Source organism: Bos indicus x Bos taurus, chromosome 11 (genome assembly GCF_003369695.1).
Source record: "Bos indicus x Bos taurus breed Angus x Brahman F1 hybrid chromosome 11, Bos_hybrid_MaternalHap_v2.0, whole genome shotgun sequence".
Lineage (NCBI taxonomy): Eukaryota > Metazoa > Chordata > Mammalia > Artiodactyla > Bovidae > Bos > Bos indicus x Bos taurus.
The window spans coordinates 60,374,409-60,401,259 of record NC_040086.1 but is presented as its reverse complement, the minus strand read 5'-3'; the positions used below and the strand labels follow the sequence as shown (position 1 = coordinate 60,401,259).

Here is a 26,851-nt window from a genome sequence, read left to right as displayed (position 1 = left end):
AGTCTGAAGTTAGGTGGAAAGTGTATAAAACATGGGTCCTGTACAGCGAACTCATAAATAAGTAAGAAATACGTGACAGTACATTTGTCACCAGCAGAGGATGAGGCAGGACCTGAGTGGAGCTTCAAACAGGGTAGATTTCAGAGAAGTGAGGAGAAGCAGGGCAGGCAAGCGGTGGGGTGGGGCTACAGAGTGTCTGCTTGCAGAGCAGCAGCCAGTCTGTGGCCAGATAGGTTCTGAGGCGACTGGAGAAAGCAGATAAGCCCAAGGACTCTCCATGGGATAAGCGTGCACCATGCCTATATCTAAGTAACAAGTGCTGTTTCCAAAGAGATAGCCACAATGTGCTTTCACAGCCCCTCTATTTAAAAAAAAAAAAACCTGACTAAATCACACAGGAATACGAAATAAGGGAAAAAATGAAGAACGGCTCCAAATCTGACCTCCAAGTTCATTACAAACACAATTGGCTATTGTGTTCAGAGATTTAATTTTTGTTAAGCAGATTTGGACCGGGGAAGGCAGCATGATCTGAGTGACTCACCTTCTATCACGCATGCATGCTCAGTTGCTTCAGTCATGTTCGACTCTTTGTGATCCCATGGACTGTAGCCTGCCAGGCTCCTGTGTCCATGGGATTCTCCAGGCAAGAATACTTGAGTGGGTTGCCATGCCCTCCTCCAGGGGATCTTCCCGACCTAGAGATTGAACCTGTATCTCCTGCACTGCAGGCGGATTCTTTACCCATTAAGCCACCAACAGATCTCTAAAGTACCTCTGACGGAGTACAGGCATTTGGCCTGTCTTCCCTGTAGCTCAAACGGTAAAGAATCTGCCTGCAACGCAGGAGACCCAGGTTCTATCCCTGGATCAGGAAGATTCTCTGGAGGAGGGCATGGAAATCCACTCCAGTCAGTATTCTTGCCTCGAGAATCCCATGGACACAGGAGCCTGGCAGGCTACAGTCCATGGGACTGCAAAGAGTCAGACACAACTGAGCAATTAACACTACTACTACCCAATCACTAACCCATGAGTTGTTTCTGACTTTACCTGCTGCTGCTGCTGCTAAGTCGCTTCAGTCATGTCCGACTCTGTGCGACCCCATAGATGGCAGCCCACCAGGCTCCCCCGTCCCTGGGATTCTCCAGGTAAGAGTACTGGAGTGGGGTGCCATTGCCTTCTCTGGACTTTGCCTATAACTGGGGGGAAAAGAAATCTGATGAACAACCTTATTTGTGTGTCTTTGTACACTGTCTTATTATTCCCTTTGAAAAAATTACAAAGAGAACAATCAAGTTATTCCATGTCCTTCCTCATCAAAAAAAAAAAAGCCAGACTGTACAACACCAGAGAGCACAGAGGTCTCCACACTGACTGTGGACCTTGTCCTTCTTTCAAATCTTCACACCAAAACAACCTCTGCATGTTTTAACTGACCCCTCGTCATTGCTGTACTTTCCTCCTGACTTCCCACTCCTCACACCCTTTGCCCATTTTTTATGTCAGGATATTCTCAACTAACCGTCTCAAGTTCAAAAACGTGAAACCATTAGCCTGAGTAGAGCTAATCTGAGTACAGCCAGGACTTGGACCTTGGACCCTGACCCTGAGTCTAAACTCTTACTTTTTCTACCACACAACCTTGTTGTTCAGAAGATTTCAAGAATCCTCAAATAAAGCTACAATTAAAAAAAAAAAAAAGACTTAGGAAGTGAAGTCACTGCATTTGTGGATACCCGGGAACATGCAGGTAGTTCCAAAGAAAGCCAGGCGGTCGAGTTGTTTGAGAAGCATGAGAAAGGAATAATGTAGATAAAATCTCCAGCTGGGAGCAGTCCCTGGTTGAAGGTGCCCAGAGATCCTGGTCCGCTTGGGCGGGCACCGCCCCTGCTGAGGGTGGAGTCCCTGCCGCCTGCGTGGCAGGTGTTAATCCACACTGAGGAATGAGAGCCTGGCAGCGCTTGCACTGGCCTAGTCTAACAAACCTGTTGGGCAAACCCTTCTGTCAAGAGCTTTTACAGAGAGAAAATGCTGCCTTTCCTCGCCTTTCCCTTCACTCTGACACCACAGCCAGAAATGGCAGGGATTCTAGCCTGGTCCTCCCACTGGCCACCTTCCAGAGGTGAGCTCCCAGGTGTCCAGCAGCCCAGCTCCCCAGGCTCTGTGAGGAAGGGACACTAGTCTGCATCAAAAAAAAAAAAAAAAAAAGGTAATGGAAGAGCAATGTCGGCCACAAACTGTACCCTCTCTCCAGAACGTGCACACGGATTCTGCACACAGACCCTATCCTGAGTTTGTTGCCCACGGAAGCTATAAGCATTTCTTTTCCAGGGCCTTAGAGCTCAGGGACTCCAGCCTTCTGTAGAGAAGAAGAAACCAAAGCACAGGAAGGCACACAGCCTCGCCCGAGGTCAGCATAGGGAGGAGGCGCACTGAGAATCACCATCACTGACAAAGTCCTCTCGCAGCTTTGATTCTGGGCTAGCAACATAAAAAACAAGGCCAGCACCACTTCCTGTGGCACCTTCCCTGAACAGAAACACCCCCACACCCCACGCTCCCCCTCCCCCCGGCCTGTGGTTTTCTTACTTCCTTTTTGTGTCTTAACACTAAATACACATTTATCTGACTTATCACACCTTGTGGGGAAGGAGTCTGACACACCTCACAGGGCACGTGGGCATTCAGAGCAGGAGCTGAGCCATTCCATTTCTGTCTCTCGAGTGTCTGGCTGAGGACAGTAAAACTTGAGGACAAGAAGGACATAACCGGGGAGGGGCAATAAAGGAACAAGGACTAAATAAAAGTTTTATTCTTTCACCGTTTTCCTCTTTTGCTCCACACAAAGCATTGTTGAGTCATTTCACACACAGGCCCTGTATCTCCAGGTCCCCCAGAGACCCTCCCTGGCCCCTGACTGTCTATGTGCCAGGCCAGGCCACTTTTCTTCACAACTATCATTCTGGGGTTTCCCTCCGTGCCTCGTCCACGAGGACAACATCACTGGGTGTCATCTCAACGCAGGACATCACCTAAAAATCCCAGGAGGACTCCCCTGGAGGGCCAGCCATTAGGAATCCACCTGCCAAGGCAGGGGACATGGGTTCGATCCCTAGTCCAGGAAGATTCCATGTGCCATGGAGCAACTAAGCCCAAGTGCCACAATTACTGAGCCTGCGAGCCCTGGAGTTTGTGCTCTGCAACGAGAAGCCACCGCAATGAGAAGCCGCACACGCAACTAGAGAGTAGCCCCGGCTCACCCCAGCTAGAGAAAGGCCACACGTAGTGACAAAGACCCAATGTAGTCAAAAGTAAAGAAATAATAATTTTAAAATTGTTTTTAATTAAAAAAAAAATCTCTGGAAACATTTGTCTCATATGATTAAACAAATCTGTAAACAAACACAGGTCCAAGGGATGGAAGATGGGAAAAAGGTAATTAAAAATTAATAAAAATACTGGACTGGAAACAAAGTTATCATTATTTAATATAAAGTATATAAACTAAGTTATCAATCTGACCTTGTGTAAGTGCTTCTGGAAACAAGCAGGCTGTTGTCAGCCATGGCCTGGTGATGTAGGTGGACAGAGATGGGGAGGGGAGGAGAGAATCTGGTGCTTGCTACGTGGGCTCCTGTCTACAGGTACGTATAGAGAAAAGCTGGTGAAATCAACTGAGAAAGAATATTTTCACCTCTCACTGAAAAGAGATTATTGTCATTTTACGTAGTAAAATGCATGAAAAACTCAAAGACTAATTTAACAAAATCAAAAGTTGACTCTCCTCAAAGTTTCTGGACTGACTTTCAAAATCATATCATTCTTCACCACTTAATTTCATGGACAGTAAAAATGACCATAAAGTAAAACTTTTAGATTTTTAAGACAATCACTTTAATGTTAAGCATTTGAGCAGCCAAATTTAATCTAACCATCACAGAGATTCACCTATATCACTTCCAAAAGGTACTCTGTGCTGTGCTGTGCTTAGTCCCTCAGTCGAGTCTGACTTTTTGCAACCCCATAGACTGCAGCCTCCCAGGCTCTTTGGTCCACTGGGATTCTCCAGGCAAGAATACTGGAGTGGGTTGCCATGCTCTCCCCCAGGCAAAAAGTACTCTACAAACTTTCAAATCAACCAATGCCCTTCCCAATTCCATTAAATTTGGTAATTCTTGCCCCCATGAATTGTAGGGTTTGAAAGCATCTCCATCAACTCTTGCAAAACCAAAGTTTACATCTGTGTACATTTATCTCCAAAATAAAAATATAATCTCCCAAAATAAATATTGTTTGAACATGCTGCAAGTTGGGACTGCATTAATACTAGTGATATTCACTGTGTTTAACTTAAGTAATTTAATAAATTGCCTTGGGAAGTCTCAATTTCTTGGCTGTTTGTATGAATGTTTCCCAGTGACAATTTTCCTTAAAGAGTATTTCCCCTTGGGTACAATGAAGGGGACACCAATGAGCATAAAGTACCATGCTTCAGGCTCCAGGACTCCCTGCTTAAACATTTGGAGTCTCTTAAAGCAGCAGCTTTGAGATAACTGCCTCAATCACTCAGAATTGTGATTGTCATGTAGTGAACAGTACGAGCTTGGACTCAGTAACACTGGTCCATTTGCCTGGAAGTGTGCCCAAGGCCCAAGAGTAAGACACAACTTTGCAACTAAACCACAACAAAAAGAATGTTGCCTATAGCCTGAAATATACAGGATAGCCCATTCTCAAAGCTCTAACCCTTAAAGGTATAACACTTCCTAATGATACAAAGATAAAAAGTTGCAGAGCAGAGAATACATTTGTCTTGCTGAAGGTGTGCAGGAGCATCATGAACTTTAAGACATCTATGTGGACAGCTGCAAGAACAAAGGATTCTGACACCAAGAAGTCTGCAATAACCTACCACACCCTCTCCCCTTTTACTATGAAAGAAGCCCAAATTCTAACTTGGGTAAGATGATTCTCTGGGACACCAGTCCGCCATCTTCTCTGCCGCTGACTTTCCATATAAGGTCACTACCCCTGCCTCAGCATCTTGCCTCTCAAGATGCCCTGTCATGTAGTGAACAGTACAAGCTTGGACTCAGTAACACTGGTCCATGTGCCTGGATGCGTGCCAAAGACCCAAGGGGGTATACGGTGGCTACTGAGGTATCCTTATTTTACAGATAAATGATCTGCTTCCAGAAACTTATTCAAGGTTCCCAAGATAGAGAGTGGAGGGAGGGGGCATGAACAGGGACCCCAGATGGGCTGCTCCCAGCCTGCAAGTCCACCTAAGCTACTGCCAAACTTGAATTCAGGCACAGAGCTGCAGGGTTGGCACAGCCAGGACAGAGGAGTGTGACGCACCCCTTCCTCCTTAAGCACTCTCACAAAGACCCCATCCGAGATCCAAGCATGCCATCCTCAAAACCTCCTGGGACACAGCACCCCTTAAAAACAATTGTGGTCCTCATCCACACCACAACTCATGCTGGCTTCCGGAAACATCCATTCTCTTACTTCTCAATCTTGCCCCCAGGCTTACAGGTACAGGTTCAAATCCCACCCCCTCCTCCATGAGGACAGGCTCAGTTTCCCCAGTGAACTGTATTTAATCTACCCTCCTAGCATTTGGGATTCCCCAAAATTAAAGCCCCCCAAACGGAGTACCAAGAGCTAGTTATCCAGAACCACCCCACCTAGAGCAACACGTCCCAACCTGAACAGTGCCAGATGAGCTGAGAGCCGTTCTCCTCAACCCTGAGGGAGGTATGAACAAGAGGCTCCCCAACCTACAGGCTGTAACTGTGAGGTTAAAGCACCCCAAATGGTGAGTGCCAGGCTCTGCGGCTTGCACACAGCACATCCAATTAAAATGCAAGCCCCCTGGGATTCCACTTCTCCTGAGTCAGGGGCAGTCTCGTCCCAGAAGACAACCTTTCTAGTGATAAGTGGCCCTGGGGTGGCAACTTCAGGACAGGATACCAAACAAGCAGAGTGGTTCCCCTCTCTTCCAGCCTCCATCTCCCAGATTTCTTTCCTGCCTCTTCTCCGTTTCTCAAATGTTGGTTAATTGTCAACAAGTTACTAACAGGTGCCTGAGGACTGTTTTTAGTTTTTTTTAAAATATCAAAATAAATCATATGGATTTAAAATATACATCCTCAAAACAGTGACATTTTGGCCTTTTGTCCAAATGTTCTATTAAAGGAAAAGCTGTTCAACCAAGACAATGTCTACATATTTAAAGAAGGGATGAAATAGTAACATCGCTTTCTCTGGCCACCTGCCAAGAAAAATTTGTGTTGCCAAAATAAAAAGAGAACATGTTTGCTCAGTATATGAGCACACTGCTGAGCAGCTTAGAAATTGGGCCTCTTTAACCAAGCAGTTTAAATCACTCCATTTTGTTGTATTTCTATTGGAATATAGTCGATTTACAATGTTGTGTTAGTTTCGGGTGTACAGTGAGGAGAATCAGTTATACATATATCCACTCTCTTCTTATATTCTTTTTCCCTATAGGTCATCACAGAATGTCAAATAGAGCTCCCTGTGCTATACACAGTAGGTCCTTATTAGTTATCTATTTTGTATCTGCCGCTGCTGCTCAGTTGCTTCAGTCGTGTCCGACTCTATGCGACCGCATAAATGGCAGCCTACCAGGCTCCCCCATCCCTGGGATTCTCCAGGCAAGAACACTGGAGTGGGTTGCCGTTTCCTTCTAGTAGTATGTGTATTATTTCCCTGTAGCTCAAATGGTAAAGAATCTGCCTGTGATGCAGGAGATGAGGGTTCAATCCCTGGGTCAGGAAGATCCTCTGGAGAAGGGCATGGCAACCCACCCCAGTATTCTTGCCTGGAGAATTCCATGGACAGAGAAGCCTGGCAGGCTATGGTCCGTGGGGTCGCAAAGAGTCGGACACAACTGAGCGACTACACACACACAGTGTGTACATGTCAATCCTGATCTCTCAGTTTATCCCTCCACCCCCTTACCCCTTGGGAAACATAAGTTTGTTTTCTTCAATCACCTAATCACCTAATTTTAAGTGTCTTTGTGAATGTCACCTTCATATACCATAGATTACCACCACCTCCTTGAAAACATCTTGGACACAGCAATCCAGGTATTTCTCAGTGCCATATGTACCCTCTGCTCACTCCTTTCTCCCTCGAGGTGTCCAGTCACTCCCAGAACGTCCACCATCTCTTCACCGATGACTCCCAACTCCATCATCTCTACACCATGACTCCCAGTTCCACCATCTCTACACTGATGGCTCCCACACCCACACCTGGAGGTCCACATGAGCCTGCTCTCTCACTCTCGGTGGTGCCCACACAGCATCTCAGTCGCCTATGGGGCAGGGACCAAAAAGGGGAGACCACCTTGCTGAAACCAGTGATGGCTCCCTGGGGCTTCATTACGTCACTCTCTGTATCTGCATTTGTTTAAAAATTTCTATTATAAAGAGGCTTTTTTTTTTTTTAAAGAGGACCCATCAGAACCTTCAAAAAATTCAAAAGAGAGAAGCAGTCAGTTAAAAATAGGAGTATTCATGAGAGATATTTTAAGTTCATTTGAAGAAAAATAACTCCTTATGTCATGAAGGGAGAAGAAAAATAAAAGGGATGCATCTCATTTACTTTAAAGAATAAAACCTCCATTAAGTTCCTTATAAACAAGCATCAAATTTAGCCATAAAATAAAAAATGTAAAATACATGTTATTAGTTCCAAATGTTAAATAATATAGAGAGGATGGTATTTGTAACAAACCCACTTTGACCCTTTCATTGTTAGGTACATAGACTTGATCCTGAAAACAACACCAGGCTTCCCACCGAACAGTCTACACCCAGACATGAAGCTGGTTTTTGTTTTGCCTTTTTTAAAAAACAACTGTGTTACTTCCTGATCAGGATTCAAAAAAACAAGAAGCACTTTAAGAAGCATTTGGATGTTAAGTGCTTTTCAAAGAAAATAAACAACAACAGAATTCTGAAGCACAAATTATAAGCCTTAGTGAGTTTATGGTCCATGGAAATAAACTTACTGGAGTGTTAACACTTTCATATTGGTGGCTGCATAGGATTCAAACAATCCACACATAAGCCTGGTTGCGCAGGTTTTCTCCTATTATGCAGGAGGTGGGGATGAGGAGGGAACAAGCTAAGTGGGTTGCCATGGATACAAAGATACTTAATATCAGCTCAGGGACCGAAACCTACTTCTAGTTCTCCACATGGACCAGTCTCCCTTTTCAGTAAGTCACTCCCCAGCCCCCACAAGACCGCCCTCCCCTGCGACAGCCCTTGCTGCTGCCTGGGCTCCTGTATTAGTGACAATCTCCACTTCATCCCCCACCTCAACGTGCTCCCTCTCCAGTGGCTCCAGGCACAGGCTGCACTTTCCCTTCTCCATCAACTTCCGGAAAATGTTCTCCGCCTCACCACACCCCTTTTTTGTGCCTTGACTTTCCCATCCCCTTCACTCTCAAGAAACTTCAGAGTCCACAGCCTCTCCTGACTTCCCAGAGCACCTAAAACTGCTGGCCACCACCCCTACCCCACCACAAGTTCAAGACCATCTCCTATCCCCAATTCTCTAATGGTTCTTGCGCATCTTGGCAGCCTCTGATCCTGACCCCATCGCCCCAAGTGGGCCCTCTCCACAGTTCTGGGCTCAAGCCTACACTGGGTCTTCCTTCACCTTACACTCCTGCCCTCCAGACCCTCTGCCACACACTACTGCCTCCAGTGTCCCGCTAAGAAACATCCAGATATACTCGGGTGTGCAGCCCACTTCCTTCACACCTGCCTTCCAAATCTCTAGCAATCTACTATGAGAATCTTTTTCTTTCTCACTTTCAAATAAATCTCTCTCTCACACACACACACACTTTAATACTGCACCATCCCTGACCTGGTTTGGGCCCTCAGTTTTCCCCCAGCAGGACTGATGAAGTGACCTAATTCAACACATATCAAGCACCTACTTAAACCAAGCAATGTTTCAAACAGACCAAGAAGAATGAAGTTATGTGGCTGATTATCACAAGGTTGATAATGCTTAGACGAAATAGAAGGCACAGTACAGGGGAAAGGAAGGAAAGGGTTAGAGATAGCCTCTCTTTTCAGAGAGTAGGTTGCGGGGCAGGAGCGAGGGAAGGCAATTCCAAGAAGAGGGGACAGCCGATGTAAAGGCCAGAGACAGGACAGCCCGAAGGCCAGCATGGCTGCAGAGACTTGAGTGGGGGGAGAGCTAATGTCACCAGGTCCAAGCTTGTTCTCCTCGCCACTACAAAGGCCAATAAATCCAAGAGACGAGGTGTTGGGCCAAGGAACATGACTTTATTCAGAGAGCCGGCTGACCAAGAAGATGGCAGACTAAAGTCTCAAATAACCATCTTGTCAGTTTGGATGCCAGGTTCTTTTATGGATCAGAGATGGGGGCCGGGAGGGGAGGAAACAAAGTAGAAAGGCAAATATCTTCTAGAATGGCAAGCCTCGGACAGGGGTATGTGTTAATTTCTTTCTTCCCGCCATCTCCAGGAGGACAGGGTTCTGAACAAAGGCACTTTAGCTTAACAGTCAGGCAGAAGGGCAGGATTCCCTGAGACAGGCCATCATGTATGATTACAATAACAAAAGCAACGGAAAGCAAGTCAAAGAAACAGTTTCAACGTGGAGTCAGAATTGACTTCCAGCTGCAACACTAGAAGAGGAGGTGAACTGAACCAAGGGCCCAACAGATGGCAGAGAGTGTTGGCTTTACTCTGAGGGAGACTTGGGGCCACCGGAGGGTTCCAAGTAAAGAGGTTATGTAATGCAGTTTCCGTTTTTAAAGATGCCCCCAGCTTCTTCCTGAGAACAGACTGTTGTGGGGCAAACAGGAAGCAGGGAGCCCCATTAGGAGACCATGAAATGACCTGGGCCCACAATCACAACTCCCTCACACCCACCTCTCTGGCTAAAGCTCATCTTCCTGATAAATGCAAGCCTGACCATAACATGTCATTATGTCCTCTCCGCAAGGACTTTCCATGGCTCCCCATGACCTTCCTGACCAGGCACCACTTCTTCACACAGTCATCAAGGCTGCATGGTGTCCTATAACCTCTCCCCTAAAGGACCCTGCCCTCCAAACCCACGGGATCACCCGCTACTTCCCTGAAAAAGGGCCACAAGCCTGCGATCCCCACTGCCTCTGCCCTCCTTTCTCTCCCCCTAAGTTATTTATTCATCCATCAAGGCTAAGCCCAAACTCAACTTCCTCCGGAGCCTTTCTTGGCTGCCCCCAACTCTGCACTCTTCTTGCACCCCTCTCTATCAGAGTACTCCTTCACCAGTTTCTGGTTAGAGTTCCAACCAGATTGCTAACTCCTTAATGGCAAGGACTGTGCCTGGCCCATTGAGGAATACACAAGGAGCCAAGCATCATGCTAGACATCCACTAAGTGCTCACTCACTGCATGCTGGCTAAGTGAACCAAGTGACCCTTTCGTTATAAATCATCTTGAGATCTTGGGTGGCAGGTGGTGACAGGTTTTCCCCCTTGGCCACTGTAATCTGGAGGCCAGGGGTCTCCATGATGGAGCCTCTGGGGACTGCATGGTCCAGACACAAGTAGGGCCAGAGTGAGGATGGACCTGAATCCAGGCCTTCAAAACCTTCTGTCCTCTCAGCCAGGCACCACTAGCAAGACCCATACAATCTGCTTTATATTTGACTAAAGCATTGGCAACGGGCTTTTCCTAGTCTCATTCTGCAAGTATACAGATGTAGAAAAAAAGCACCTAGAAGGATCTCAACCAATTAACAGCAATTACAGTATTAAGAGATGGAATTAACTTTATTCTCTTCACTTGATCTTGATTGCTTCCCTAAATAAACATAACAAAAAGTCTTTAAGAAAGAATGCCATAGTACCATCAAGATACACTTAAAAAACGGTTCCAAAAATACAAAGTATATATATATTTTTAATAAGCACAAACACTGGCAACATTAGATCACTGAATACACAATATCATTTATAAAGGAAGACTATAAAACTTGAAACTGTTTCAAATGGGTTGTCTGAAGCATGCAATTAACAACGGGCCCTGTGCTTTCACTCTGAAGTAATTATTTTACAAAACATAAGGCAGTAAAATATTGTTCTGGATACCCTGGGCACTTAATGATGTCTCTTATCTAAATCAAACTCTTCCATGGGTTTCATAGACATGTGTGAACCAGCTGTCATCACTGCATCTTAGCTCACATCACACAGGTGACTAATCAGCTCTAAAAGGAACATTTCAAAGACTGTTATTTTATGACTTACAGAGGAAATATCAAAAATGATAGGTGATCAACTATCAACAAATAATAGGTCCTATTTAAGCTGAATGCTACAACAGCAAAGTGTTGACTCGACAAAGATCTGGCTTCTAACTTTCAATAGAAGACCTACACAGCTTTTATTTAGTGAAACAGTATATTAAAACACAGACGATATAGTTGCTTTAGTTACCATCTTTTTAAAGAAATAAAAGGAGGACAAAGAAAACTGTATGTCAGGCACAGTGCTAGGTATCTTAGGTGTATCATCAAATTAATTTTCTTAGCCAATCTGAGATAATCTCCGCTATATCTCTAATGAGGAAACTGAGGCTTAGAGTAATTATCACACAGTAATCACATCAGAGTAAGTGGCAAAAATGAAACTCAAATCCAGGTCTGTCTCACAAGACTACACACTGTATGAGTCTGGAAATGCCACTTAAATGGAGTTTAGCTAAGCTAAGTCGGTTCAGTCATGTCCAACTCTGTGTGACCCCAGAGACGGCAGCCCACCAGGCTCCCCTGTCCCTGGGATTCTCCAAGCAAGAACACTGGAGTGGGTTGCCATTTCCTTCTCCAATGCATGAAAGTGAAAAGTGAAAGTGAAGTCGCTCAGTCATGTCAGACTTAGCGACCCCACGGATGGCAGCCTACCAGGCTCCTCCGTCCATGGGATATTCCAGGCAAGAGTACTGGAGTGGGGTGCCATCGCCTTCTCCCAAAATGGAGTTTAAGAACAGGCAAAACCAACATATGATGATATGCATCACACCTAAGATGATGTAAGTCAGAATAATGGTTCCCTCTAGGGGCTGGAGACTGACTAGAAAGTGGCACAGGGACCTTCTAGGCTACTGAAATAATTTTCTTGATTTAGCAGTGGACACCCATAAGCTGCACACTTAATGTTAGAGCACTTTACATACTTTAAGGGTTTCCCAGGTGGCTCAGCAGTAAAGAATCCATCTGTCAATTCAGGAGACATGGGTTCAATCCCTGAGTGGGGAAGATCCCCTGGAGACAGAAATGGCAATCCATTCCAGTATTCTTGTCTGGGAAATCCCATGGACAGAGGAGCCTGGAGGGCTACAGTCCATGGGGTCCCAGAAAGTTGCACATGACTTAGCAACTAAACATCACCACCACCTCCAAGTTCATGCTCTTTAACCACTAAATATCACACAACCACTCGACAGAACTGACCACACTCTAGAATTGACTCCCTTGGACAGTCGGTTTTTCAAAACATTTTGGTAAATGAAGTACATCCTAATTCCACCAGAGTGGAGGCATTAGAACAATAAATCTATTTTTAAATGTTACAGAATGAAAAGTATAAAGTATCAATTTCCTTACTACTGGGAATTTCCCCTCTATAGCCACATCAGAATGAATATAATTTTAAACCTTGCTCTAAAGGAATGTTCATAGATGCAGAGAAAGTAATTTGTAACAAAATCCTTAGAGTTATCTATGGAAGTACCTAAATAAAACTACACAAAATATTTCAAGACATATGTTGTAACTTTATCAACAGTGCTGACCCCCGCCCCCCCAAGAGAAGTTTGGATTTTGCTACAAAAACTAAGGCAAGGCAAGAAGACAAAGTTGGTGGGCAAAGAGCATAAAACTCACAGTAGCGGCATTAAGGCAGTGAGTGTAAAATCTCAATGCAAGTTGTAACAGAAAACTCAAACAACTTTTCCCAGCAGTAAAGTCATTGTGCCGCATATGGCCGATTAATAAACTCTCCATCAAGTAACAAGTTCTTCCCACCAAAGCTTTGTTCAGACCAGCAAAATCTCATCACCTGGTGATGATGAAATTGTTACATCAATTTGCTCCAAGCCTTACCCCACACATCCGTGTTCCTCTTCAGTCAAGAGGTAATTGCCTCTCCTGAGAGAGGAATTTATTCACCCACAATTTGGAGACAGTTTGGCAAGCGTCTAGTTACAGTTACCCCAGCTTGGGGGAAGTGGTGAGGGGCAGCTGACTCCATACGTGCTGGGTGCATGTCTTTACTAGGTGCCGTGGGTTACGCGAGCCAGGAAACCCAACCTTCAAACTCAGAGCCCAGTTTAATTCATGTTTTAACAACCTGTACACACCAAAAAGGCCAGGCAATTGACTGAAATGATTTTAATTCCTCCTGAGTATTTGCAAATAAGACCAAAAGGACTTTATGAGAATTTTCCAGCATTGGTAACTCATGCACCACTGTTGGGCATGCTGCAAGATTACATAACCCAATATTATCCCAGATGCAAGAGTTGCAACATTTCTAAAAGTAACCATTTAAATGTATTAATTTTTAAAGTCTTTAAGAACCTGCCTAATAAAACTGTTAAAAAAAAGAAAAAAAAAAACCTAAGTAGAGTCAAATATGGCCAATTAAGCCTGGGTTCGATGCCTGGGTTGGGAGGATACCCTGGAAGAGGGTAAGTCAACCCACAAAGATGGCAAGGCAACCCACTCCAGTATTCTACCTGGACAATCCCTGGGACAGAGGAGTCTGGAGGGATGCAGTTCATGGGGTCACGGAGAGTTGGAAACTGAGCAACTAAGCACAGCCAACAGGCCAGCTATATTGAATGGAAAGCACTGACCCAGTATGTTATGAACAGGGTGCACCTTAAATACATTCACAGCCCTGGTTCAGCATTCCTAAATTATGCAGTTCATGGGGTCCCAAAGAGTCGGACATGACTGAGCGACTGAACTGAAATTATGATTGGGGGGAAAACCCCTCAAAAACAGCATTGTCAGAAAACATTAAAACTTTGAAGTTTTGAAGGGGAACAGAATATGCCACCCTTAAATGTGTCAGTTTGAAAAAAAAAAAAAATGTCAGTTTGACACAATGATTATTTTGAATTAATTCCTAGTTACTTCAGAGACCAGCCAGTATAATGACACTCTGACTCCCTCTGTTCCCTTGAAAGCAGATCAATCTTCCATAAGAAGGTACCCTCCCTGCACCAGGAGGGCAGAAGGCATCCTTATCACCAGAGACAGGGAATTCAGGGCTGAGAAGGTTGCACAAACAAACCTTGTTACTCCTTTGCTGATTAGTTACCCTAAACCCAAACCACTTTGTTTTGTCAATTCTTCACAAATTTGTTTCCTTGTCGAAAAGGTATGAAAAAGCTGTGGTCACTGCTTTGGGTTGCATGTTTTTAATCCCCGTACATAGAAATTTTTTTCTCCAATTAATCTGTCTGAGATCAATTTAATTATTAGATCAGCCAAAGAACTTAGAAAGGAAAAAAAATTTTCCTCTCCTACAGTTTCAAAGTTTGTGAAACAAAGAATTCACTTTTTCGCTTAACCCTGCATCAGCTGAAAAAGTCCCACACACTTCTACCCAGAACATCTTAGTTTTATACCAACAATGCATCAGGTGAGATAAAGCAAAATAATATTAACTTTCTTGGATTCTCATTCATTTCCTAGTGTAACCTTTAAAAAAAAAATAGCCACACATCTGAGTAAATTGTACAATGAAAAATCAACCATGAATTATCAGTTTCACTTTCTTATTTTTAGCAAACCTTTAGTGTCTCAGAGAAATCTAAATTGTGGGCTTTAAAAAGCAAAAAACAAGGAAATCTTCAAAATTACAAGCCACCTATATACACTCAACTCTCCATCAGAAACCCAGAAAAAAATTTATAACTTTTACAAGCATATTATGCTTATTTTCCTCAAAAGATTACCTCATTCCCTGGATTTCAAAAACTATCTGCCATCTGCCAAATTTGGCTGATTTCAGTCTCCAACAAATCTAAATGGTTACTGTTTTTGTTAAGGGGAAGTTGCCGCCTGGAGAAACTTCTGTACTGATTATACAATGACCACCATTTACTAAGCATTTCTTAACCCCCCCCATGATGGGTTTCCCAAGTGGCTCAGTGATAAAAGAATCCGTCTGCCAATGCAGAAGCCACAGGAGACATAAGTTAGATCTCTGGGTTGGGAGGATCACTTGGAGAAGAAAATGGCAACCCAATCCAGTATTCTTGCTGGGACAATCCCAGGGACAGAGGAGCCTGGTGGGCTACACGCAGTCCATGGCTTCCATTGACTCTCACAAAGAATCAGACAACACTGAGCAATTGACAACCCCCCATGATGAGGGGAGTCTGGCAAACATCATCCTGTTGTTGTTTAGTTGCTAAATTGTGTGGGACTCTTCCCTGGTCTTAAAATCTAATCTGGTTTAAGAGCCCTGGGACTCTGTGTGACACTCTCCCAAATTCCACCAAAGGTGGCTTCCCTGGTGGCTCAGATGGTAAAGAATCTGCCGGCAATTCAAAAGAAACAGGAGGGAACTAGGACTGAGGGAAGAAGTGACGGCCCAGCCCTACCCTCCCTCTGGGTCAGCTGTCAGATCCAAGGGGAGAAACCAGGAGACGGCTCCCGGTTGAGAGCCTCAGGGCTGAGCTGGGCTGGGTCTCCGCCTTTCCAGTTGGTCCAGGCCCTGTCGGCCACTTCTTTAACTATCCCCTTACCTCCCGGGGCTACATTACACTGGAAGGATTTGTTATAACAAGTAGAAGCCCATATTCACCAATTGGCTTTACAATCTGAAATTTTACAGCAAGGCTACAACGAGAGCAGCAGGTGACTGGTAGAATTGTTCCAAACTACCATTCTGCGAAGTTAGGGAGGTTCAGGAGGCCATGGGTGGAGAGCAGGGGAGAAAAGACAAATCATCCCTCTATTTTAAGGAGAAGGAGCCTCCTCTTCAGTCCAGGTTTAAAATATATACATTATTTTCAGAGATCTGCTTTCATGCCGTGACACTCGTGCTGAGTATCTCGGCCGCTCCTCCTCACTTGATGGGGAGACAGTGGGTTCTGGGGCTCCCCAGCCCTGAGTGGAAAATACCGTGGCCTGGAAATTAAGGTGACTCGATTATACAGGCTCCGGAAGGGTCCGCCTGGCGTCGCGGGGCAGCCTCCAGGACCTGCGGTCGCGGCCTTCGCAGAGTCTGCACCCCTCCACGCCCACACCCGCACGCAAGGTGGTTCGCAGAGGCCGGCTAGACCCGCTCCCGCAGCACCCACCCTTCCCCCCATCCCAGGTTTCGGTCAAGTAGCCTGGTTAATCATTCAACGCCGGCGGCGTGGAATATTTCTGTAGAGGTCAACGCGAAAGGTTTCTCCTAAGTTTCACAGAAACCAGCCTTTAGGGACCCAGAGGTTGGCCGTGGCGGGTGGATGGGGGTGGGGAGCGACTGCTCGCGGCTCTCGGAACACCTGATCTCCCCATGCGGCACCGGAGGCAGCGCAGTACGAGGGTGGGGTGCGGGGGTGCAGCGTGAGATCAAGCAGGGCCCCCTCCCCAAAACACCTGTGCAACCCAGATGAGGACGCCAGGGCCTCTGACGCCCCCCTTTCCCAACGCCTGCATCACCCCGGCAAGGGCTCCCCCGGAAGTTGGGGTGCAGCGGGGAGGAGGGGGGATGTTCCCGAGTCCTAGGAGAGGAGGAGTGGAATGGGGCAAGAGGCTCGAAAGACACGCTACCGCGGGTTTCGTTAACCTCTTCCTCTAGGACCAGGAAGGTAGCGGGAGAGGTGGGGGCGAGGGGGAGGACGGGGACGCCAAGATGCGGCAGGAAGACACCTAGAGTCTGATTCCTCCGCTGGGGCGCCGGTACGAAGCCGGCACCCTTGAGGAAGCGGATGGTGGAGGGAGAGAGGAGGGTCCCGTGGCTGGGAAGCCGGGGACCACAGAGAGAGGAGGGCGCGGGGCCGGCCTGCGGAGGTGAGGCGTGCACACCCGCCCGGCCATACCTTGTCCGGGAGCAGCTCCTGCTCGGCGGGGCGGGGGCGGGAGATCGCGGCTGCATCCACGTCCCGGCCGCTCCGCGCGGCTCAGCCCGGCGACCACCGCCGCTCTCGCTCCATGCGTGGCGCCCGCTATGGGGCAGCCCAGCGGCGTCGGCGGCGGGGTGGCTCCGCCTCGGCTCGGCTTGGCCCCAGCCTCGGCTCAGCGCCGGCACTTGTTGCCTCCTCAGCCGCTGCCTGGCTCCCGGCTCTGGCTCCAGCTCCCGGCTCCGTCGCCGCCGCTGCGGAGCTCTCCTGGCCCCACCCCCACCCGACGCACCAATCAGGCCCGGCACCGCCCCTCACGTCGCCGCCCCGCCCGGCCCGAGGCCCGGCGCCCAGAGTTTGGGTAAGGCTCAGCTCCAGCCTGTCTAGCTGTGCGCGCCCACGGTCAGCCGGAGTTCGGCGTTCCTGCTGATTTCCGGGGAACCTCGGCGCCCTCACCTGGAAAGCAGTCTTAAGCTGGGGGGAAGGAGACTCCCCCCAACCCCGCCAAGAACTAGACCCTCAGTGGGGAAAGGGCAGCTCTCAGTTCAAAAGAACTATTTTCCGACTCCAATCTAACCCAAATCCCTCGTGTTGTCGCCCCTCTTGTAATACATCCGGTGTTGGGAAACTAAGCGCCTGAACGAGGACTCCAGTGGTGTCTTCTGGCCGGAGTCAGTTCGCGACAGGTCCTAGACCGAACCCCGGCGGCCCAAACGCCTGGGCTGAACTTGGGGTTCCACTATGGAAGATGGGGGTAGGGAGAAACAAGGCCAAAAGGGGACTTGACAATTGCTCTCTGCCCATCCAGTACCTGCCACCATCTCTTAGGTGCCCGAATGACGCCTACTTGGCACCAGCACCGGATCTTCGGTTTTATGAAAGCGGCCCAGGACGTGGGGAGAGGAGTTTTGGTGGTTCCTCCAGGTCCCATGGGAGACTCGGGAAGCCAGAAACACAAGATGTCCAGACGCTGGGCCTCGAACCCGCGCCGCGGCCCCAGGGGGCAGGGCGGACACCTAGGTGCAGCCTTAATGGCTGAACTGTGACACATATCCCTCCGGCAAGATGGGGTCTTGGCGCTAACCACAAGCACCCGCCGGAATTCCGGGGACCACTGACCCACCCTCCTATCCAGCGCCCCCGCCGGCTTGCCAGCGCACTGCATTCTTACGTGAGTCTAAGTTTTTGTTGACACAAGTTTGAGGGCGCCAGATAAACCCGGCGCGACCGGATGGAGAGGTTGCGCTGGTTTGAAAGGGCCAGCGCAGGCAACTCGTCCCCTTGCACACCGCCGGGAGGTAAGCCTGGCCAGAGGCGCACCTGAAAGCCCCCTCCTCCCCCAGGTATTTATCTCTCCAGGAAGAAAGCAACCCCTCTTAGATAATCAGACTAAGAAATTAAGAACACCACACCCGCAATTATGCGCATTTTTCAGGAGACCTTCAGAAGCTAAATTACCTGAAAGTGAAGGAATTGCGAAAGTAGTCATTTCAAGAACCTTTGAGCTCGGCCAGCTCAACTGTGGGCCCTTACTCTTAATCCAAACTCAAGAGCAAAAGGGCACCTGGTTGCTGCTGGATGCACAGAGGCTCACCACATGGGTGCGGTCCTCCACAAACAGGAATTCTGAGTCAGATCTGGGAAAGCTTTGATTTGTAGCCTTCAGTCCTTTTTGCTTTTACGTTGATCACATGATTCTCCTAAGACTGGGACATAAAGTCCAAACAGTCAGACTTTTGATAATTCATAGAAAAACATCTGGAAGCATGCAGACGAGCAGTCAACCACCATTACTCCAGATGTGGGGTTGGGGTGTCAGAAGGAAGGGAGATGAGTTCTATAACCTTACTGACTCTGAATTTTTTTTTTTCCAGTTATATTAACTTTCATGGGGCTTCCTTGGTGGTAAAGAATCTGCCTTCATTGTGGAAGACCCAGGTTTGATCCCTGAGTGGGGAAGATCCCCTGGAGAAGGAAATGGCAACCCACTCCAGTTTTCTTATGTGGAGAATCTCATGGAGAGAGGAGCCTGGTGGACTACAGTCCACAGGGTTGAAATGAGTCGGGCATGACTGAGGCACTAACACACATATTAACTTTCATAATTTAGAAAACTAATAAAACATTTTTAAAGAATTCAAGATATTAGAAAAAATTTTAAGAGCTCTACAGAATATATAAATTAATAAACAAATGAGCCTGTGCATTTCATTCTGTGTCAAAATACTTAATTCCAAGTCCATGTTCCTGGGAAAGAAATATGTCAAGACTGTCTATTGTCACCCTGTTTATTTAACTTCTATGCAGAGTACATCATGTGAAATGCTGGGCTGGATGACTCACAAGCTGGAATCAAGATATCCCAGAGAAATATCAACTACCTCAGATATGCAGATACCGCTTTAATGGCAGAAACTGAATTGGAACTAAAGAGCCACTTGATGAAAGTGAAAGAGAGGGGAAAAGCAGGCTTAAAACTTAACATTCAAAAAACTAAGCTCATGGCATCTAGTCCCATCACTTCATGGCAAATAGATGGGGGGAAAGTGGAAACTGTGATAAATTTTATTTTCTTGGGCTCCAAAATCACTGTGGATGATGACTGCAGCCATGAAATTAAAAGACACTTGCTCCTTGGAAGAAAAGCTATGACAAACCTATAGAAGAAAACCTATGACAAACCTAGAGAGCATATTAAAAAGCAGAGACTTCACTTTGCTGACAAAGGCCTATAGTCAAAGCTCAAAGCTATGGTTTTTCCAGTAGTCATGTATGGATGTGAGAAGTAGACCATAAAGAAGGCTGAGCACCAAAGAATTGATGCTTTTTGTGGTGTTGGAGAAGACTCCTGAGAGTCCCTTGGACAGCAAGGAGATCAAACCAGTCAGTCCTAAAGGAAATCAGCCCTGCATTCATTGGAAGGACTGATGCTGAAGCTGAAACTCCAATACTTTGGCCATCTGATGTGAAGAGCTGACTCATTGGAAGAGACCCTGATGCTGGGAAAGATTAAGGGCAGAAGGAGAAGAGGGCAGCAGAGGATGAAATGGCTGGATGGTATCACTAACTCAATGCACATGAGTTTGAGCAAACTCCAGGGGATAGTGAAGGATAGGGAAGCCTGGCGTTCTGCAGTTCATGTAGTCGCAAAGAGTCAGACACACAAAGTTAGCGACTGAACCATGTTTATGGTTTAAATAAAAATATCTCTACGCTGCTTTTCTGATCTTTAAAGGCTGTGATGGGACAAGACTGACATCTGAAGATTTTTTTCTGCCATCAGATCATTATATTGTTTCTACACATATGCCTTCCCTTTAAATCCACTCTTAGTAGTCACAAACGTATTTCCAGAGACTGTCAGCCAAGGGGTTTTAGTAAAGGAGCTACTACAGTGTCAGCTGGCAACCAACAGGAAATTAAGCAGTATCCTTTGCAGCTGCCAAAAGCTGCCCAGGCCCTGAAATTTAAAAAATAAGCACATTCTCTCCATAGTGCCATTAATTAACGCAGCTGGGAGTGTATCTGTAACTATTATAGTGTGTCTTGGGGGAAATTACTCAATGCTGAATTCCACTCTTCCGCTAAATTACTCAATGCTAAATGCCCATTTGGCTGCAGTCTCTGCCCTAGGGTTGGGGCTTGGGTCCATCATGAGTAGGTAAATATGTATTATTCATTTATTTAACAAATATGAGCTGACCACCTACCAGGTGCATGACACAGGGCTAGTCACTGTGTGACTAGCAGAACACAGACACTTCCCTTTTGGAGCTCACAGTCTAGCAGGAGAACGAGGAACTTAACAATTAAATGCACTACCAATTGTATGATTACAGTGGTGATATTGGTCAAAGGGAGTGCAAGGTGGAGGGACCACTTGTCTGGGGAACCCAAAAGGAGGTAACATTTGAGTTGAGCTCTGAAGGGTGAGCTGGATTTACTCAGGCAAAGAGGAAAAGAGAGTGGAGAAGAGTTCCTGGCAGGTTCAGGCTACATAAGGGGTGTGGTTGAGGAGGAGGCTGGAGAAGTAAGCAGAGACCGGTAGACAGATCATCCATGGTCTACTATACCATTTTCAGTGGGATCACTCTGACTTAGATGTGAAGAAGAAGCAGGGAAGAGGGAGAAGTTCTGTGGAGGAACAGTTTAGGGGCTGCTGCTATAAAGCAAAGGGCTGTTTGTCTTTGCCGGAGAACAAATAGAAAGAAGTAGATAACAGACAAGACCACAAGACGTGGCAACTGCTCAGCTAGGGAAGAAGCAAGAAGTTCCAGGTCTCTGCTTCTTCAAACAGATGGGTGGTGGTGCCATGTTCTGAGTTGGGGGACCTTCAGGAAAGGAGGATTGAGAAAACCTTCCAAAGGTTCACATTTGGTCAAGGTGGGTTTGAGGTGCCTATAAGATGTCCAAGTGGAGATGTTGAGTAGGTGGTTGGCTGTACGGTCTGGTTCTCTGTGGAGAGGCTGGGGATGTAATGGCTGTTAGAGAGGTGGCAGTGAAGTCCCAAGAGTGAGATGGCATCCTGGAAATGTGTAGAGCCTACCAGAAGAGGACCTACAACTGAGCCTGAGAAACCCTTATCTAAAGGCTCGTGCGCATGCTCAGTCGTTAAGTCATGTCTTTGCAACTCCTTGCAGCTCCATAGACTGTAGCCTGCCAGGCTCCTCTGTCCGTGGGATTTTCCAGGCAAGAATACTGGAGTGGGTTGCCATTTCCTCCTCCAGGGGATCTTCCCAACCCAGGGATCAAACCCACGTCTCCTGCATTAGCAGGTGGATTCTTTACCGCTGAGCCACCAGGGCTTCCCTATCTAAAGGCTGGCCAGAGGCAAACTATCTAGCAGAGGTGGAGGAGCATCCAGAGAGGCAGGGGAAAAAAAAAATAGGAGTTTGCAGAAGTGGGGCCATGGAGCCCAAGGAAAGAATGTGTCATAAAGAGGCAGTAGCCAGCAACACTCAAAATGGATGAGAGACCCAAGGAAGTGAAACCTGAATATATCCACTGGACTGAGTGTCCTTGGTGTCATTGGGACTTTTACAAGCATTATCTGGTGGGGTGAAGGGATGAGAAATAAACTGGAGTGGATTGAGAAGTGAGTGAGAGGTGAAGAAATGGAGAAAGGGGCTAACTACAGGCAAATCTTCAAAGGTTTGACTGTGAAGGTTCAGAGATGGAAATAGCTAGGGAAGAATGTTATGCCAACAATGGGTTTATTTTAGTTTATTTTAAGGTAGAGTAAATTGAATGTGTTTAAATGCTGATGGGAAAGACCTTATAGAGAAGAAGAAGATGAAGGTACAGCAGAGAAAGGACAATGAATAAAGGTGGTCCCTGTGCCCATGGGAGAGGGTGAAACAGAGTCTGAGTGGAAAGGCTGACCTCATGCAGTAGGCTGCCTCCTCTATTATAACAGGAGCGGGGAGGTTGGAGACCAACTGGACCAGCAGGTTTGGTATATGATGATGCATCTTTCCACCACATACCTTTCTCTCAGTTTGGGGAGGAGGTTGGGAGCAGGGCAAGGAGGGATCTGAAGAGAGTGGAAAACATGACATTGTCAGTGCAGAAGGTGGGAGGGCTGAGGTGACCAGAGATACCGCTGGATGGCAAGGAGCATGGCAACCCTCCTAAGATTGGTGGTTTGAACTTGTGAGGCACCCTTTGGCCCTCCTCTGTGATTTCCTCCAGCAGAGCTCAGCTGTCTGCTCTGGTGCAGGCTCACGTGAAGGAACTGCTAGCGCAGAGGAGCAAATTCTTTTTGCCAAGGAATTGAGAACCTTGGCAAAAGTAGGGCTGACATGATGTGTGACCAGAGAGAAATGACAGAAGTGCATGGGCTGGAAGGACCAAAGCGGCCAAGGCTCAGTCATGCTGGAAGGAGAGGGGATGGAGTCAGAGTTTTGGATGCTTAGGTTTGTGGTTCAGAAGGTGGAGAAGTTTAGGATGATGACAAAGCCAGGATGTGATGGGGGAGAGTAGAGGAGAAAGTCGCTGGAGAATATAAGGTCAAGAGATTGGGGTGCATCCTCTGGGCGGTTAGTGAAGCCATCCAGGAAGCTGTTGGCAAGAACTGGGGTCAGGGTCGTGGTGTGAAAGGCCACGGAGCCAGAGCTCAAGTCTTAAGAGAGTGAGGAAGAAGGAGTAACCAGTTCAGAAGATGGGAAACTTCCAGAAACGGGAGGGCACTGTGGGTTGATGGCAGCATAGAGGATCTGGGGGTAGGGCTGGGTGGCGTGGGGCGGGGGTGGGGGGAAGGTGGGGGAGATGGGGGGCATGAAAGCAAACACAGTGGGTCCAGTGGGGTTGCCCTAGTTGTCTCTATGGAGCCTGTCAGAGGAGCCCTGCAAGCCAGGGCCACATCCCCTCATGTCTTTCTCCTCCCCGAGATTCCCATCAGGGAGAAAGGCCTGTGGAGGCCTCCCTTTCTTCTCCCCCTCTTCTCCACTGGGGGCTTTTTTGTCCAGCAAAAGAACCCCTATGAGGCACTGGCTGTAAATCAGGAATCCCAGGCTTGCCTCACCTCTGCTACTCATGTTCTCTCTTCTTCAGGGCAATTGTAAGGAATAGAGGAGACAACTTTCTAAATTGCAAAGTGCTGTAGGAATGTTTTCACTCCTTCAGAAGCCCCTTATGAGCACCCATACCTCTCCCAGGAGCTCTCTCCCAAAGATTGTGAGTCCCTGCCCCAGAGGAAGCCGTAATCTTGCCCCGGAGACAGGACAAACACACCCAAAACAATTAGAGAGGAATGCACAGCTGTGTCTGATTAAGTGCTGAACTGTAGGGTGCAGACAAGAAGAGCTCCGAGCTCAGACAAGGGAACAATTAACCAGAGTTGGGGGAAGTCTGGGAGCCTTCCTGGAGAAGGTGGGGTGGAAGGGGCTCAGACTGTTCATTTATCCTGAGGAGAATAGTTGCAAATATGTCCATTCCTTTGTGGCTGCAAAGTTGTCAGTCTGACATGGGTCTACAGAAAGTTTCCAGGTCGAGAGTTCTCTCTTGGCACCCCTGCTTCTGTTATCACCCCTGTCATTCATAAGTCCCAGGCTCCCTCCAGCTGGCTGGGTAGCCTGGGGACTACACAGTGGATCCTATGCTTTGCCCTAGGCCTCTCATGTTTGGGTCTCTCATGTCACCCATTTCCTGGTGAAGAAACAGTGGTTGATCTTCAGCAAGTTTCCCGTGCCCTTTGGTGCCAGCACACACGTGGTATTTTTGCCCAGCCAGACTGTAGGCTTTTGACCATAGAGTCCTGGGTGCCCCTCCTTCTGCCATCTGCCTAGGACACCTGCATGTCCATAAACAAAAGCCTTGAGGCCATTCCCACACCTGCCTCCTTTGCTCTTTACTGCCCTTACCTATCATGCCCCAGAAGCATTCAGACATCTGCTGTTCAGATACAGGCCCCATGAAACTGCCCAAGAATCCAAAACCTGCAGCCCCAGGGCTGGCTTCCACCCACGTCGTTATACGGAAGCCAACTCCTGCAGCTCTGTGGACACTGTTCATAATGAGGGCGTTCTTGTTTGGTGGCTAGCCCCCATGGCCTGGTTGGTGCCTCTGTCCTGGGCCTCCCTCCTCCCTTCACTGCAGGCCTGGAAAAGATCCCTTCATGCCACAGAGCCAAGCACACATGTGTAGCATCAGAAGCAGAAATCCCCAGATCGCATATATGCTCTGGACAAAGGTTTCTTCAGAAAGACAGCAGTGAGTTGCTAGCCTGTTAATCAGTTCCACCTGGGACCATGAAAACAATAGCCACCTCCTGTCAATAGCTAAAAATATGAATTCCTGATGGCAAGTGTAAAGTTCTTAGAATTCTAGTCCAAACTGCTTGGAACTTACAGCTGAGAAAATGAAGGTCCCAGAAGTAGTTTTCTAGAGGCCAAACACCTGATACTAGAGATAATATCTTGAATGTTGACAATTAAGTCACATGTTAAAAATCACCTGACTCCTAAAGCAGACCCTCTCTCCCAAGGTTACTTTGACTTTGCAACAGCAGAAAAACATAAAGCCTCTTTATCGGATGCAGATGCTAGAAACCAATGTCATGATCCCCAGGGGATTTGTTCCATAGCCCACAAGAGCCCTGATGCTGGAAGAACTCTGAATTCCCAGGTGAGTAAGTCTAGTTTGTTCATGACATTGTGGTGAGGTATAAGGTCAGCAGTTTGAAAGGGCATGAACAATCATCTCTATTAGGGTCACCGTGTTGCTTTAGGGAATAGAACTCTTGTTACAGAGAAATGCAAAATCATATTCTCAATTATTATCAAACTCCAAAATTACATTTAAGAGGAGAGGCCCATAATTGCAGCATCAAGCATGAGACAGTGCCATTAATACGATTATCAGGGCATAAGCTTATTAGAGGACTTAATGCCTCTTTGCTGGCATCATCCTTTCTAAAGCTTCCCTGGGTCTGGAAACCATCTCAATTGGAAACACAGCTGTTACACAACAGTGATTTCCAAGGGACATAACAAAGATATGCTGGCCTTTACCAAAGGTCAGAGCTGCCTGGCTAAGAAGAGCTGAGAACACTTTCAAAAAGGAAGACTCACCTGCATATTCTAGTGGGCATTACTGAGAAAGGAAGTACATCCAGCCCTGAGTCCTCCCCATCCCTGCAGCAAACCAGTCATGGCCAAAACTGTCCCTGGTGATATGCAGGCGCCACCTTAAATGGACACAAGAACTTACATTTTGGCTGCTGCTGGTGAAAACTCATGATATGGAGTCCTGCAAACCCAGGTTCAAGACCTACATTCAGATTTAGACCTGTGCATCCTCGTGAGTATAGTAAGACCTATCTCAAAGAGTTCCCAGGAAGGGAAGTTAAGGTCACTTATGACCAAGTGCCTTTAGGCACATGATGCTTAATAAATGTTCATTTTTCCCATGGCCTTGGCAGTGGTAATAAGGTCACGACTCACTAGGTCGAAATTCAGGTAGTATCTTGGTATAGAATCCTGGGAATTATCAACCTTTGTCCTGGGAGCCCACAGAAGGAGTTGTTGTCTGTTCTCACTTCAAAGAATTCAGACATCAGCTGTCATTATCTCCACATAGCATGGAAAGATTAATTGACTGTCCCTGGAAGAAACCACCTGCTTGGTCTTCAGGAACCAGTGACTTACGAAACTCACTTGGCAAACTGTCTCACAATAAAACCACCACCAGTATGGGTAGGATCTCCTCCTTAAACATGATAGAGAAATCCAAGAGCAGTGGATGCCATGTAAAAAGTGAAAGCATTAGTCACGCAGTTGTGTCGAACTCTTTGCAACCCCATGGACTGTAGCCCACAAGACTCCTCTGTCCATGGGATTCTCCAGGCAAGAATACTGGAGTGGGTTGCCATTCCCTTCTCCAAGTGATCTTCCGGAACCTGGGTGTCCCACATTGTAGGCAGATTCTTTACCATCTGAGCCACGAGGGAAGCCCAATGGACCCCACGGATAGTCTCTAAAAGGGAAGCAAGATACATGCAACAATGTGGGTGAATCTCAAAACCACATCTTTCATGTTGAATGAAAGAAGTCATACACCAAAGAATATATATACATGAAGTACAAGAAGACGTGAAGACTAACCTATAGTGACAGAAGTCAGAATACTTATTGCCTTGGGGATAAGGAGGCAAATAACTGGAAAGACGCTTGAGGGAAACTTCTGAGATGAGAAAAATAT

General features: G+C 46.9%; 1 protein-coding gene across 2 annotated transcripts in view; it reads right to left on the bottom strand.

Moving 5' to 3' along the window:
- B3GNT2 (UDP-GlcNAc:betaGal beta-1,3-N-acetylglucosaminyltransferase 2) overlaps positions 1-26,851 on the bottom strand; it is a 60,648-nt gene that overhangs the window by 15,142 nt on the left and 18,655 nt on the right. Inside the window, exon 1 of one of the 2 annotated variants that reach the window (XM_027555600.1) lies at positions 17,132-17,387. The exons of the other annotated variant lie outside the window; for it this stretch is intronic. The gene's annotated coding sequence lies outside the window, so the exon portion shown is untranslated. Of the gene's footprint in view, positions 1-17,131; positions 17,388-26,851 lie in introns of those variants that run through there. 2 annotated transcript variants of the gene reach the window in all.